At 43.1% G+C, this 15,428-nt stretch overlaps 1 protein-coding gene across 2 annotated transcripts in view; it reads left to right on the top strand.

Moving 5' to 3' along the window:
* Positions 1–15,428, top strand: part of CDH13 (cadherin 13) — a 691,633-nt gene that overhangs the window by 331,827 nt on the left and 344,378 nt on the right. The gene's annotated exons all lie outside the window — the stretch shown is intronic.

The following is a 15,428-nucleotide window of genomic DNA, read 5'->3' as shown; positions in this document are numbered from 1 at the left end:
TCTAATGTGTGTGTCCTGCTTCAGGTTCCAGCCACTCAATGGGTGTTACAATCAACAGGAATTCTCTTGCTGTTCCGTCATCTCCTTTCTTCTTGTTTGCTGTTTGGGCTTTTGTTATGTAACTGTCTTGCAGGTCATGTATTAGGTATGTCAGCTGACTTTACCGCTGCAGCACAGACTCATTTAGTGAAGAGTTCTTGATTGTCTAGTCCCTGTTTAAATATTTCTGGCTTCTGAAATGTGTTGCTGGTTATGGCGTAAGCAATGTGTGTATCTAGTATGCATTCTTTTTGTTGTGGCGTATTGGCCAAAATCTGGAAATGTAGCCAGGGTGGCATCATGACGTCAGCCTTGGTTCCATGTGACTGAACCTTCAGCGCATGCGCCCTGCCTTTGGGCCATGGGTGCCTTCTTCTTATCACTGCAGTAAGTCCTCTAGGTATCATCTGTTGGAAATTCATCTGTGGGCTTAGTGTATAAGGTGCCTTTCTTCTCAACCCAGCTACAACATCTCCTGTGGTGTATGGACTGTTGGGTGACAGAGAGGTGTTTCACTTAATCAGTCAATCACCCAAAGTGGAAGTGCATTTATTTCAGCCCTGTCTCTACATGGGTGCAGGTTATTGCCTTGTCTAAATGGTTTGTTAAGGTGTAGACCCCTCTGAACTAAGTACCTGCTCTTATTTACTTTGCTTTGTCCTGCCGCATGAAACTCCTTCCCTATCCTCCATTTAGGAACAGGCACGACTCCAAGGTTCCTGATGTGGGGCCGCCCCCCATCTGAACTATCTGTCTGCCACACATACATTGGTTAGGGATAATCCCTGTTCCTATCCCTATACTTCTATTACTGTCATTTGATCTATTTTGTGTTCCCTGCATTTTGGTCAAAATATATGTCTATTTTGGTCTTTTGAGGGCATTATTGCATCTTGGTCTGTCGTGTTAGTAATGTCCATGAAGGATGCCATACTTGTGCCCTGCATGAATGTAACACTTTGCTTCTATTGTCTTGTTCCAAGTCTAGCTTTTGTTTCTTGCCAGATTATTTCTATCTCAGTCCTGGCTTCTTAGCCTTGTAGTCTGTTGGTTGATTTCTTCTGTTTGTTTCTGTCTTCGTCATGCTTCTTAGTTCAGTTTGTTTTTCTTGTCTCTGGGTCTTAGTATTCTCTGATTGTGTTTTAGTTTCAGTGTTTCACATAGGGTTTGAATTAGAAATATCTTTAGGGATACTCAGGGACATGGGTGTCTGGTGTTAGGGCCAATATCAAGGATATATTAGGAAAAGACTTAAGACACATTTACACACAAAGACAATCTCTGAAACAATTAAAAGTTTTAGCGATCATTTTGCATAAAGTATTAATGTACACTAATGTCGATTAACACTTTATCATCTTTATTTGTGTGTAAAAGGGCCTCCGGGAGCTTTTTGCAGAAGCCAGCATGTGAGCCGGGCTCTGCACACAGCTGCATTGTTCTCGTTAGGGCTTCCATAGCTCACATTAAAATCATTGCTCAGACAAGAAGTGCACGATGGCAGCGTTTACACGCAACAATTATTGCTCATTTGTGGTCGTTTGAACGAATTTTGAGCGATAATCATTGTAAATGGGCCTTTGGGGAAAGCTAAAGTTAGGGTCAGTTAAAGTCAGTTTGTTATCATCTGTTCACCATTACTAGTTTGCTCTATTATCTGACTACCCTTATCATCATCCATCTATTCGTTTATCTGATAACCATCACCATTACCTATCTGCTCTGTTATCTGAGTACCGTCATCATCATCTGTTTTGAGTCATCATCTAATTACCGTGTTTCCCTGAAAATAAGACAGTGTCTTATATTAATTTTTGTTCAAAAAGGTTTAACTTTTTTACGTGTATAGCTGCCTGGACACTATTTAAATTGATTTTTTTAATTAACTGTTAGCAGGGCTTAATTTTGGAGTAGGGCTTATATTTTAAGCATCCTCAAAAAGCCTGAAAAATCATTTTGCATCCTCAAAAATTCTGAAAAATCATGCTTTGTCTTATTTTCAGGGTATGTCTTATTTTCAGGGAAACAGGGTACTATCATTGTTCTGTTTCTGTCATCTATCAGTGAGTTCCTAGCCTTGCAACGCTCTTGCCTACTAGTGTTAGTACATGTTTCATTATATTGTTCTCTCAACTATCCAGTTGTCATATATTTTGACCCTCCTGTACTGTAAGTCCTGGCGCTATTGAAGTACTTGGAGATGCTATTTGTACCTGGCAAAGGCAACTACTATAGGTGAAGTCTAGTTTGCTGCCTTATGTCCAGCCCACATCGTCACAATGGATACTAGGATGCAACCAACCTGAACTGCTCCCCCCCACCCACCACCCTCACGGACCTCATATCATAGTCTGTCTCTCTAGTATGTCCAACCTTATGAACTGGGGTGTCCTTGAAGGTCCCAGGGATGAGTCCGATCACTTTAGAAGACATTTCCCCAGCATTACCTGTAAACTCTGCGGTGCTGGGAGCAGATATCGCCGCTCTCCTAATGTATAAACACATATCATAAATATTAATAGAAATCATTTATCAGCGAGAAGCGTAACCTTTCTGCTGGCGGATTAGAAGAGCGATGAGAAGAGATCTCACAGAAGCCTTGAAAGCGCAGGAATAAAAATGCTCTTGTCATTCTATAGTGTTAATACGAGAGATACATCTATAATGTATGTACCGGCTGCTCCGTGTTACAAGGGAACGTCCTGTAGAAAGATTCCTGCGTATCATTTACAATTATCTCCAACCTGTGCTTCTCCAGCCGAGATACTATAACTCCCAGCATGCCCCGAGAGCCGCGGACTTAGGTGTGCCATTATATAAGCCACATATTGTATTGCACAGGATGAAATCTACTGCAAAAATTTGCATCGGATGCAAAAAATAATAATAGGCATGTTACCGATGTGAGAATCCACAGCACACCGGCAAATCTACACGAAAGAGTGGAGAAAAGGAACACAGAACTTTGATGGGACATGACTTTAGGATGGATGGACAGATAGATTCTTCATCAAAAAAATCCCGCCCCTAGAAAAAGTTGTCATTTTGCTGCAAAATTTGGCATGCAGTTCCATCTCAGGCAGATCTGTAAATGATGAGAGTTGTGGTGATTAGATGGACAGTCTTGTCGCCGGAGGCCCTAAAAGTGGTTCCCCCCTTGGCCTATAAGAGGCTCTCGGAGGCTCCTTTTGTGTAGTGACCTCTTCTTCTGCTTGTGTAGAGCTTGTTGGCCACTAGACGCCTCTACGACGCAGAGAAGAGATTTCACCCGGTTACCAGAGTCTGAGAGGGGCGCATTATTAGGATGGGAGAAGCTGGATGGTCGTATTGATGAATTGTCCCCACCGGTCGTTCTGACCAGACTGTTAGGGGGTGTTGGGACCAGTGGATGTGTGAGGGCACACAAGGTGACCGAGCTCAAGACTCTCCCTACAGACCACCAGTAGAGAGGAGCATCTGACCAGACTGTTAGGAAGTGTTGGGACCAGTGGATGGCGGCACACAAGGTGACCGGGCTCAGGACGCCCTCTACAGACCGTCAATAGAGATGACCGTCTGACCAGACTGTTAGGAGGTGTTGGGACCACTGGATGTGTGAGGGCACACAAGGTGACCGGGTTCAGGACCCCTACAGACCATCAGTAAGGAGGAGCGTCTGACCAGACTGTTAGGGGGTGTTGGGACCAGTGGATGTGTGAGGGCACACAAAGTGACCAGGTTCAGAACCCCCTACAGACTATCAGTAGAGATGAGCATCTGACCAGACTGTTAGGGGGTGTTGGGACCAGTGGATGGGGGCACACAAGGTGACGGGGCTCAGGACACCCCCTACAGACCACCAGTAGAGAGGAGTATCTGATCGTCCGATAAGCACAAGCAGTTCCAACTGTTTCATTGTCCGCCATCCAGACACAGGTCGTATCGCTACACCTCTGTGTCTTTCGGGACCATTTCCAGACGTTTGGCTGAAGGACATTTGGTCTCACGGCCCCCATCACATTTTCGGCCTTTGACACCCACTGTCGCCTCCGTTTGCAGTGGTGTTGTAAACAATGAAACAATGCATGCTACGGAGGGGAACTGAGTTGTCTTCAGCAATATATCCAGGTTTAGTTTGGGCACTGATGACGGTCGTGTTCGTGTTTGCAGACCTCCAGGTGAGCACCTCAATCCTGCTGTGGAACGGCACACTGCCCCCTGCTGGTGGTATGGTCTGGGGGGCCATCGCATGCGACAGTTGGTCACCCGAGTAGTGGTATGAGGGACAATGACAGCTCAGTAATATGTTCAGGACATCCTGCGGCCACGTGTTCCTCTCATGATGGCTTCCAAGAGGCAACAGGATAATGCTCAGCCGCACACACAAGGGTAGACCAACAGGGTACTAAAGTCTCCATGCCCACCTGTATCACATCTTGTATCCAAGCTAGAAGCAGTACAACAGGGTACTAGAGCCTCCATGCTCAACTGTATCACATCCTGTATCCAAGCTAGAGGCGGTACAACAGGGCACTAGAGCCTTCATGCCCCCCATATCACATCTTGTATCCAAGATAGATAAATAGATAGATAAATAGATAGATAGATATGAGATAGATAGATAGATAGATAGATAGATAGATAGATAGATAGATATGAGATAGATAGATAGATAGATATGAGATAGATAGATAGATAGATATGAGATAGATAGATAGATAGATAGATAGATAGATAGATAGATAGATAGATAGATAGATAGATATGAGATAGATAGATAGATATGAGATAGATATGAGATAGATAGATAGATAGATATGAGATAGATAGATAGATATGAGATAGATAGATATGAGTTAGATAGATAGATATGAGATAGATATGAGATAGATAGATAGATATGAGATAGATAGATAGATAGATAGATAGATAGATATGAGATAGATAGATAGATAGATAGATAGATAGATAGATAGATAGATATGAGATAGATAGATAGATATGAGATAGATAGATATGGGATAGATAGATATGAGATAGATAGATAGATAAATATGAGATAGATAGATAGATAGATAGATATGAGATAGATAGATATGAGATAGATAGATAGATATGAGATAGATAGATATGAGATAGATAGATAGATAGATAGATAGATATGAGATAGATAGATAGATAGATAGATAGATAGATAGATAGATAGATAGATAGATATGAGATAGATAGATAGATAGATAGATATGAGATAGATAGATAGATATGAGATAGATAGATAGATAGATAGATATGAGATAGATAGATAGATAGATAGATAGATAGATAGATAGATAGATAGATAGATAGGAGATAGATAGATATGAGATAGATAGATAGATAGATAGATAGATAGATAGATAGATAGATAGATAGATATGAGATAGATAGATATGAGAGATAGATAGATAGATAGACCGTGACCTGTCCAATATGTCACTGAGAATAATATTGCATGACTTCTATGAAGTCTCTGACAATAGGAAGCATCTTCAACACATTATTTGTTCTCATCATACTCTTGAATTCTGATTTCCTTCTTCCCCTCTGCCAATTCAGCAACTAATGAGCGAGTGTACCGAGGCTTTTCTATCAGTGTTCCTGGAATACAGTTCAGTAGCCGAGGTAAGAAAATCTCCATTTTCTCTTCTAAGAAGGAGAATGGGCTGGCTATGGTCTATTGTCCATAGTCCGCAGTCCTAATTGACCTTAGGAGATGAAAGAAGTCGGATTGTCCTCTATGTTCAGTCTTGGCGGATGCAATTATCACCCTCTCCTGCTCCGCGCCCCCAGCCTCTTCGTTTCATAAAGAATTGTGTTATTACCTTCACCACAAAACACATTGTCGCAGCATCGTGTCTATGAATGTGATTATCCTGCCTGCATTAGATTGGAGAGTAATTGATACGTTGCTCCTCCATATTTAAATCGCCCCGTACTATAACAGGCGGATTTATTCCAGGAACCCGGTAAAACCTACTCCTGGGATCCGCTGCCTTCAATGGCCAGGAGCGCTGGCAGCGCGGGCGAAATTCAGCACTAATGGGATTTTTTCCCATTGGATTTTAATGGGGCTGTTCAGCTTAGAAATCCCATTATTATCTACCCTACTAGGGAATTCGGAGGTAATAGATGGAGGCTTCTGTTCAGAATCCTCATTGTGAGCAATTTGGAGAGCGGTTACAAAGAGCATCTCTCTCTGGATGACCCATTCTGCCCTATATTGCACAGACAACCCATTGATGTAAATGGTCAATGTGTAATGCTTCTTCTCCCCTATGGGGGCACTGCAGGGAAATTGAATAGTTGCAAGGTTTCCACAAAGATTGCAACTGATTGTGGGGGGTCCCAGCAGGCGAAATTCATAATCAGCTTATTACCCATGGACCCTTCTAACAAGTAGGGATTTTTTAAAGTGGAAAACCCCTTTAATGGCAGGTAGCAAATTCTTCCATTAGTAGAAAAGGGAACTTGACCCTTAGTAGGAACAGCTGGGTAGTATTTTTGCAGCCTCCTCTTAGATCATCTTGATGCAACGCATCTCCAGAATTCTTCCCATCCACTTCCAAATGTTTAAAGGGGTATTCCAATCTCGCCAGGTTATCCTCTATGACTCAGAATGGAGGGCCACTACATGCTAGGCTGGTATGTTCATAAATTGAGAGCCTTGGCAGTCATTTTTGGTGCCTAATAGAGCAACATCTAAAGAGGATATCTGTATGTTAGCAGAGGAGAGGCCCCGATTCAGGAATCCCATCTATTAGTCAAGCTAAAAGGGGGCTACAAGCAATTCTCTCACTCTAGAGGGCCCAACACTACCATGCGTTACATAAACAGCCCCTTCATTTGAATAGGAATTGTGTAATGCTTTATTTACCCTGTGGGGGCAATGTGGGGACATTCAACACTTGCTGTTGGTTTCTCTTACAGATGACAGCTGATTGCTTGTGTTTGCAGTCTTGGGTATTTCTGTAGTTAGATTATCAACAGGAGACCATTCTAAGAAAAAAAGGGAATGTCCAGATGGAAAATTCCTTTAAAGGGTTGTGCCAAGATGCACAGCTATTTTGAGAATGCGAGACTTAGGATGATCAGCTGATCACACCAAGTGGTATGAGTGACTGTCCTGTAATAATAGAATGGCAGAAAGTCTTACTGGTCTGGGAAATAGAGAGGGGGTCCCAAGTGAGGGAGTCCACTCCATGACGTTCATATGCCCTGATAGCTTATATGAACAGGGGATGTCATTTTGCATAACTCCTTTAAGGAAGGGAAGGGGTTTTCCAGGATACACACATCGGTGGATCCCGCCTATCAACTATTGATGACCTATCCTGAAGGCAGTTCATCAAAAGTAAAAGCCTGGAATACACCTTTAATGTATGAATATATTAGGCTTGCATGACTTCTTTATATATTAATGGACTGTATTGTATGGGGTATCAAAATGTATGTCAGCCAATCAGACCCATCCAGTACAGTACACCCTTGTGCACTCAGGGAACTAAGAGCAGGTTAAATCCAGGCCCCTATACAAGGAACACACTAATGTACAAAGCAGTGGGTCGTCAGTGGCTGCAAAACTTCAACTCTTGAAGCACTCATTGTATGTTGGTATCACAGCACTGACTGTAGTAGGTTTGGGGTGATGTCACTACGTCAGCCCTGGACTATGTGATGCCCCAGGTGATGCATGCGCAGTGTCATTCTGCACTGGACACCAAGGGATTAAAGTGACCCTCTGTTTCTTTTTAACAAACTTTCCGGTCAGGAGAAGCAAGGGGTATGTTACCTGCAGTTGTTCTTCACTGCCGCTCCTCTGATCCACCAGTTCTGGGACTGTTTTCAGCTGTGCAGCAATTTTCTAACTACCTACGCACACTGTGCAGTGCTTTCTAATTTGGTGGAGCTGATCAGGTGTGTTTTTAGGGAGCTGGATAGTGCATTGGTAGTCTAAAAACAGGACCTGAAACCGGTGAATCAACACGTCAGAGAAGACCAACTGCAGGTAACATTCCCCCGTCCCCTTCTGGTTCCGGGACAGAATTTTGGCCTGAAATCGGACAGTCACTATAACTTTTCCCTCTAGTTCCAGTGCTGATAAGCTGGCTGGGTTGCCTTTCAGCTCATCAGCCAATCAAGTTATATATAAGGGTATTTAAACCGTCCCTTTGATCCAAGATTTGCCAGTTGCACATCTAGTGGATTGGATTGGAGTCACCCTTTTCAGAGTGGGTGCTCCACTTGAGGGGCTGGTCTGGGACATTCCGGTGGTACTTGGTTGCCATTGTCACAGTTCATTGGTTGCCTTTTAGCTGGTCAGCCAATCAAGTTCTATATAAGGGTATTTAAACCATCCCTTTGGTCCACGATTTGCCAGTTGCACATCCAGTATACCGGCCACACTCTATGCCAGTGTGCCCTCGCTCAGAAGTTCCAATTAGTGTTCCATTCCATGCTTTGAACCCAAGTACTCTGTAGATGGTGTTCATTGGTCGGTGTTGTTAGTTTATCTTAGACTAGGTCTCGGCTTCTCTTCTGCATTGGAGTCACCCTTTTCAGAGTGGGTGCTCCACTTGAGGGGCAGGGCTGGTTTGGCACATTCCGGTGGTACTTGGTTGCCATTGTCACAGTTCATTGTTGCAATTCGTTCTATCCACCTGTATTACAGTGAAGATAATCTGTTTATCTGGCCACCAATTAGACCCCGGCTACTGAATTTGCACTTCCAGTTGCACAGACCAGTCTTACACGTACCAGATGTACATTCGGGAGTTGTAGTTTTGCAACACATGGAAATTCAAAAGTTGGAGAAAACTGTCATGGATCATATTAATCTCTAGTAATGAAAGAAGCAAACTGGAAAACACCGGCAATTCTTAGATGTCACAAGGAAACTTCTATGGAAAGAATGAAGGGCAGAGTACAGTAAGACATATGAGGGCAGTGGTGTTTACAGTAATTACCCACGAAATGTTACTGAGCGCTGAATACTGTATGCAAAAGAGAAGAAAAGATACATTATTTATCCAATTATCCAATTATTCGAGTTTTTGTCTAATTATTAATGGCTTTCTTGGAATAAATGGAATTAAGCAGTGTGACGGCTTTACTTGCCTTTAATAAGGACACCCACTAATTTTCCAATAACCTCACATTAAGTGTTTTGTTTTCCGTCGGGGAATATATTGTGCCGTCTGGATGTTTTTTGGATCTCGGTGACTGGATAGCAGCGTGAAGCGTTTTGTCATTTTGTATTTCAGAGCTTTATTGATCTGCAGACCCCTAAACGCCAGCTTTCAACTTTGTTCTGCAGCGTATCGACTGATTAAATCCATGGTTTAATGATTGGTAGCACCGGGTGAGGAAGCTCTTTCATGACCAGCCGGGGTTTACAGCCTCATTGCTCTTGAGAGATGAATACTACCTTTTAAGCTTACAATATTTATGAAGTCAGCGGATAAATGCGGCAGGGAAGAGAAGATATCGCTGTGTTTAAAAGTAATGACAATTTCCTACCCATTACACATTAGATAAATTGCAGGTTGGAAATAGGAAGGCTCACCTGATGAGATGGCAAGTCTTCATTTCATGGGGATGATTTTTCACTGGCAAATTAAGAAATCTGCGCCTTCCTTCCACTTTGTTCTGATTAGGGATTTAGAATGTTTTTTTTTATGTTTATTTATATGATATTGTTACATTGTTGCTAGGTGAGTGACAAATTCAGCTCACATATCATTGGTGGATGCACAGAGATGGAGGGCTGGAAGCTATTATAAATCATGCTTAGGAAACTGGGTGCACTGAGCATTCAGGTATTAAAGGGAGTATGCCAACATGGGCATACCCTCTGAGAATGTGGGTTGGTCACCCTGTGTTTTAGTCCTAGCAGCCATAGCAAGCTGGGGTAGCTGTGACTGGCAGTATACGCGGTTGACACGCAGTCCGCTTGATCGTAAAACGCGCTTACATAACGGTTTTCTATTTCGGCCTTAGAAGGAGGTCCCGATCAGGGGGCCTCACTCTAGACTTTCCTACCAAGAGTAATTGGAGATCTGAGCAAGAATCAAAAGTAGTATTTATTTCCATATGATTAGTGGGATCTTTTGGCCGTAATGACACTGAATACTTTCCGTGGTAAACTTTTTACCAATGTCCGATACGCTTCTGCTGGAATTTCCCTCCATCCATCCTGCAAATGTCTGAAGAGTTTTCTCAAAGCAGAGGAACGCTTTTCATATTTTCCGACCCGATGTTGCAGTTCATCCCAAGGATGTTCAGTAGGGATCAGATGGGGATTCTGTGCGGCCAGTCCAATCGTGGAACATCCATATCCTCAAACCAATGTAAAACAGTGTAGTATGTGTGACAAGGCATGTTGTCTTGTTGGAAGTACGGCCGACCATTCCCATTCCTAGCAGCCATAGCAAGCAGCTGATTTTGCTGGGGAAGCTGTGACTGCTGCAGGAGAAAGGCAATACACGCGGTTGACACGCAGTCTGCTTGATCGGAAAACGCGCTTACATAATGGTTTTCTATTTCAGCTTTAGAAGGAGGTCCCGATCGGGGGGCCTCACTCTACACTGTCCTACCAAGAGTAATTGGAGATCTGAGCAAGAATCAAAAGTAGTATTTATTTCCATATGATTAGTGGGATCTTTTGGCCGTAATGACACTGAATACTTTCCGCGGCAAACTTTTTACCAATGTCCGATACGCTTCAGCTAGAATTTCCCTCCATCCATCCTGCAAATGTCTGAAGAGTTTTCTCAAAGCAGATGAACGCTTTTCATATTTCCCGACCCGATGTTGCAGTTCATCCCAAGGATGTTCAGTAGGGATCAGATGTGGATTCTGTGCAGCCGGTCCTATCGTGGAACATCCATATCCTCAAACCAATGTAAAGCAGCGTTGGATTTGTGACAAGGCAAGTCGTCTTGTTGGAAGTATGGCCGACCATTTTCAGGGTATTGTTACATTGTCGGCAGCACATTATTATTTAGATGTCAGGTACACCTGCAAGTTCATGGTTTTTGTCACTACAACCAACGGACCAAGACCATGCCACATAACACATCCCCAGACCATAGCGGAACCTCTGCCATACTTAACTGTTGGCGCAATGCACTCAGCTGATGGTCGGCCATACTTCCAACAAGACAACACGGCTTGTCACAAATCCAATGCTGCTTACATAGATTTAATGATATGGATGTTCCACAATTGGACCAGCTGCACAGAGTGCAAACATGAATGTGTTACATGGCATGGTCTTGGTCCGTTGGTTGTAGTGACAAGAACCATGAACACGGAGGTGACCCTGATGTTCTAGGCAATAATGTGCTGCCGACAAAACGCACCATACTGTATTCCGTTGCACATTTGCGCCCCAAAATAACCATAATGTCTTTGTGCTATGAATGATGTACTTTTGCGCGCATTTTTGCGCCTATTACTGTACTTTTTGCGCTCACAGGGCCTGTTCACATGGGCCCAGGATACACATATGGCTTGATTTTAAAGGCCTAATGAGTCTCAGATGTCTTCTTCTCCCACAGAATTGCGCTCTTGCAAGCGTATTGAGTGCACATTTGCGCACCTCCCATAGACTTCTATGCAACCTCTGGTGCTGCGTTTTTTTTTCACGCTTGCGAAATGCGTGCACAAAAAGGAGTAATGAGAATTAACCCATTGAAAACTATGGGTTTAATTCTCTCTGTACTGCGCACAAATACGCCCCTGAGAAGAGGCCCTGACCGTCGGTGTAGGACTGCTGGCGTCTCGGCGCCATCCACAGGTCTGTTTTAGTTCGCTGCCACCTTAGTAATTCAGCAATGTTCCTGTTTACCCTTGGGTCCTCTTTAGATTCCTGTCTCCGTCACTACTGCAGTCTTCTAGTCTCCGAACAAGTAAAGTTTTTCTGAATTCCGCACGCCGAGGCCTTCAGTGACTCGCTTATAAATATTGGGCTTAGTCCCATCTAGACGCGGCGCTCCCATTAGACTGATATAAACACCGATAACATATGCATCAGCCACAGGCATGAAGAACTTGGCAGCCGTCGTCATCGTGCTTCTCGGGGGGGATGCGAAGAGATGATTCTGCCTGGTGACATTAAATACAAACAGCTGGGAAGAAGGGTCCAGAATTGAGGGAAGACGTTCCCACCCGGATGGCGGTGCGGATGCGGAGGTCAATGTCCTCCCGCACGTTCCACGGGGGCGGCAGACCGGCGGGTGAGATAATATGAAGCTGAACCAAGTTGTAACATTGCTGCTTGTGTACTATTGAAGGCAGCCCCATTTTTCTGTCTGCCTTCTTAGTGGTGCATGGTGTGCGCACCGCCGGTGTCTGCGGCTGTGCCGCCACATGTCATTACGTTACTTTATTACTATTCGTAATCCAAGGAAATAGTATCCGATAAACACATTAAATCCACAACTTCTAGTGAGTTCCGTCTAATTTATTTGGCATGTCTTGCAGAGCTGAACCTCAGGATGCTTTATTACATCTCCAGGATTTTTTATGTAGAATTGTATTTTCTAGATTTTATTGTTGTTTTATAACTGCGCCCTCCACTAAATTATATGTAAACCTTAAAGTGAGAGCCCAACATTGAAATCCTTATAGGATTATTCTACATGGAAAGTCCCAGTATAGAGATATTACCTATCCTGTACTGATCCTGAGTAACATCCTGTATTATACTCCAGAGCTGCACTCACTATTCTGCTGGTGTAGGCACTGTGTATATACATTACTTATCCTGTACTGATCCTGAGTAACATCCTGTATTATACTCCAGAGCTGCACTCACTATTCTGCTGGTGGAGTCACTATGTACATACATTACTTATCCTGTACTGATCCTGAGTTACATCCTGTATTATACTCCAGAGCTGCACTCACTATTCTGCTGGTGGAGTCACTGTGTACATATATTACTTATCCTGTACTGCTCCTGAGTTACATCCTGTATTATACTCCAGAGCTGCACTCACTATTCTGCTGGTGGAGTCACTGTGTATATACATTACTTATCCTGTACTAATCCTGAGTTACATCCTGTATTATACTCCAGAGCTGCACTCACTATTCTGCTGGTGGAGTCACTGTGTATATACATTACTTATCCTGTACTGATCCTGAGTTACATCCTGTATTATACTCCAGAGCTGCACTCACTATTCTGCTGGTGGAGTCACTGTGTACATACATTACTTATCCTGTACTGATCCTGAGTTATATCCTGTATTATACTCCAGAGCTGCACTCACTATTCTGCTGGTGGAGTCACTGTGAACTTAGGATCAGTACAGGATAAGTAATGTATGTACACAGTGACTCCAGCAGCAGAATAGTGAGTGCAGCTGTGGAGTATAATACAGGATGTAACTCAGGATCCCTATAGGATAAGTAATGTATGTACACAGTGACTCCACCAGCAGAATAGTGAGTGCAGCTCTGGAGTATAATAGAAGACCTAACTCAGGATCAGTACAGCAATGTTAATGCAATTACTGTACAAAGTGACGACTTTATAGAACCAGTGTTAATTTTCAGAGGCATCATAGCAGAATTCCTCATTTGGTGGACTGCATGATAGTACCCATTCTCTTTCGTAGTACTGCTAGTCATACATTTTCCGTATAGAAGCAGAGTTGTTACTTTGTATACCATGCAGAGTTAGAAGGAACAGTAAGTCCGCCTACATGTGTAGCTCTTCTCATCAGGCTTGTGTTCTAGGTTTTTTATGCGGCTTGGTATCCGCTGTAGAGCTTTCCTTGAAAGAAGGAAGAATCGCTGAGGTCGGAGTAAAGTCTGAAACAAGGGCACTTCCTCCCGGCCCTCGTCATCAGGCCTTTGTCATACTTGTTGGTATGTTATAAATACGGCGCAGTATGTGGCGATGAATAGGCCATGTAGGCTTCACATAAACAGCCTCTCTCTCTTCCCAGACGGCTCCTCCTGTGGGGCTTTTGCCCTTTCACTATGTTCAGACTTCAATAAGGAGTCTTATAAATGTATTTTTCTGTGTCCCAAAAGCCGAAGCTGGAATCCGAACCGTACAGTTACGTAGTGCGGAATGAATGACTCCATTATATACATCCCCGTCTTTGACGCTCTGTTCTTTTCCGAGTTTGAGAACTCCTTTTGTAGTCAGAGTTGATTGGCGTGTTGTATATTTACCCCATTCGGGCGGTTTCCCGTGTGTGGCATCAAACTATAGAAGAGACTCGAATAGTAATCATCTTCTAGTAGACGAAGGTAGTTCCTACAAAACCCGCTGTCATGTTCATTGTTGCCTGATCTAAAGAAGTAACTCCACTAGGAATATGTAATTCCTGCCTCAGGAATCTAAATGATTGTAAAAAAAAATACGTAAATTTGGGAAATTTCGATCAGAATCAAAAATGGTCCTTTTGTATCACTCAAAAGGGTTGTTTAGTTAAGCCATTGGGGAGTATGAATGTCATATTTGATCCCCTACTTAGAAGTAGCTTCCTATGAGCTAAGGTAGAGAGTCGATACGTAAGAACAGCGCCTTTGCTTGTGGGCATGGCCAAGATATGGAGCAAATGGTTGGCTGTTCAATCAACAGGCTGGCATGTAATACTACCAGCGCCATCCTCAGGTTAGGTGGCACATTGTGTGGAAATGCAGCAAGATAGCAGCATACCAACACCAGAACACCCCAGTATATAAATATGGCACCAGAATAAAAGTCATAATGTAAATACAGCCCCAGAACCAAGCTCAGCACCATAATCAAGTTCAGGCCATAGGTACAACCCCAGAACCAAGCTCATAACATAAATGCAGCACCAGAACCAACCCCCGTACATAAATACAGAACCAGAAGCAAGTTCAAAACATATATACAGCACCAGAACCTACCTCAGGATATAAATACAGCATCAGAACCAAGCTCAGTACATACATACAGCACCACAACTGACCTTAGTACATAGATACAGCGTCAGAATCAAGCTCTGTACATAAATACAGCACCAGAACCAAGCTCATAACATAAATACAGAACCAGAACCTAGCTCAATAAACAAATACAACACCAAAACCAAACTCATAAGATAAATATAGCTCCAGAAACAAAGTCATACCATAAATACAGCATCTGAACCAAGGTCATACTATAAATACAGCACACAAACCAAGCTCAAAACATAGATACAGCCCTAGAACCAAGCTCAGTACACAAATACAGCATTAGAACCAAGCTTATAACATAAATACAGCACCATAACCAAGCTCATAACAAAAATACAACACCAGAACCAAGCTCAGGACTATCCCACCAAATCTGGGACAATACAGAGACATGTATGACCTCTGAAGCCAGCGATTCGCTT

Source organism: Eleutherodactylus coqui, chromosome 11 (genome assembly GCF_035609145.1).
Source record: "Eleutherodactylus coqui strain aEleCoq1 chromosome 11, aEleCoq1.hap1, whole genome shotgun sequence".
Lineage (NCBI taxonomy): Eukaryota > Metazoa > Chordata > Amphibia > Anura > Eleutherodactylidae > Eleutherodactylus > Eleutherodactylus coqui.
This window is presented reverse-complemented; position numbering and strand designations above follow the sequence as displayed.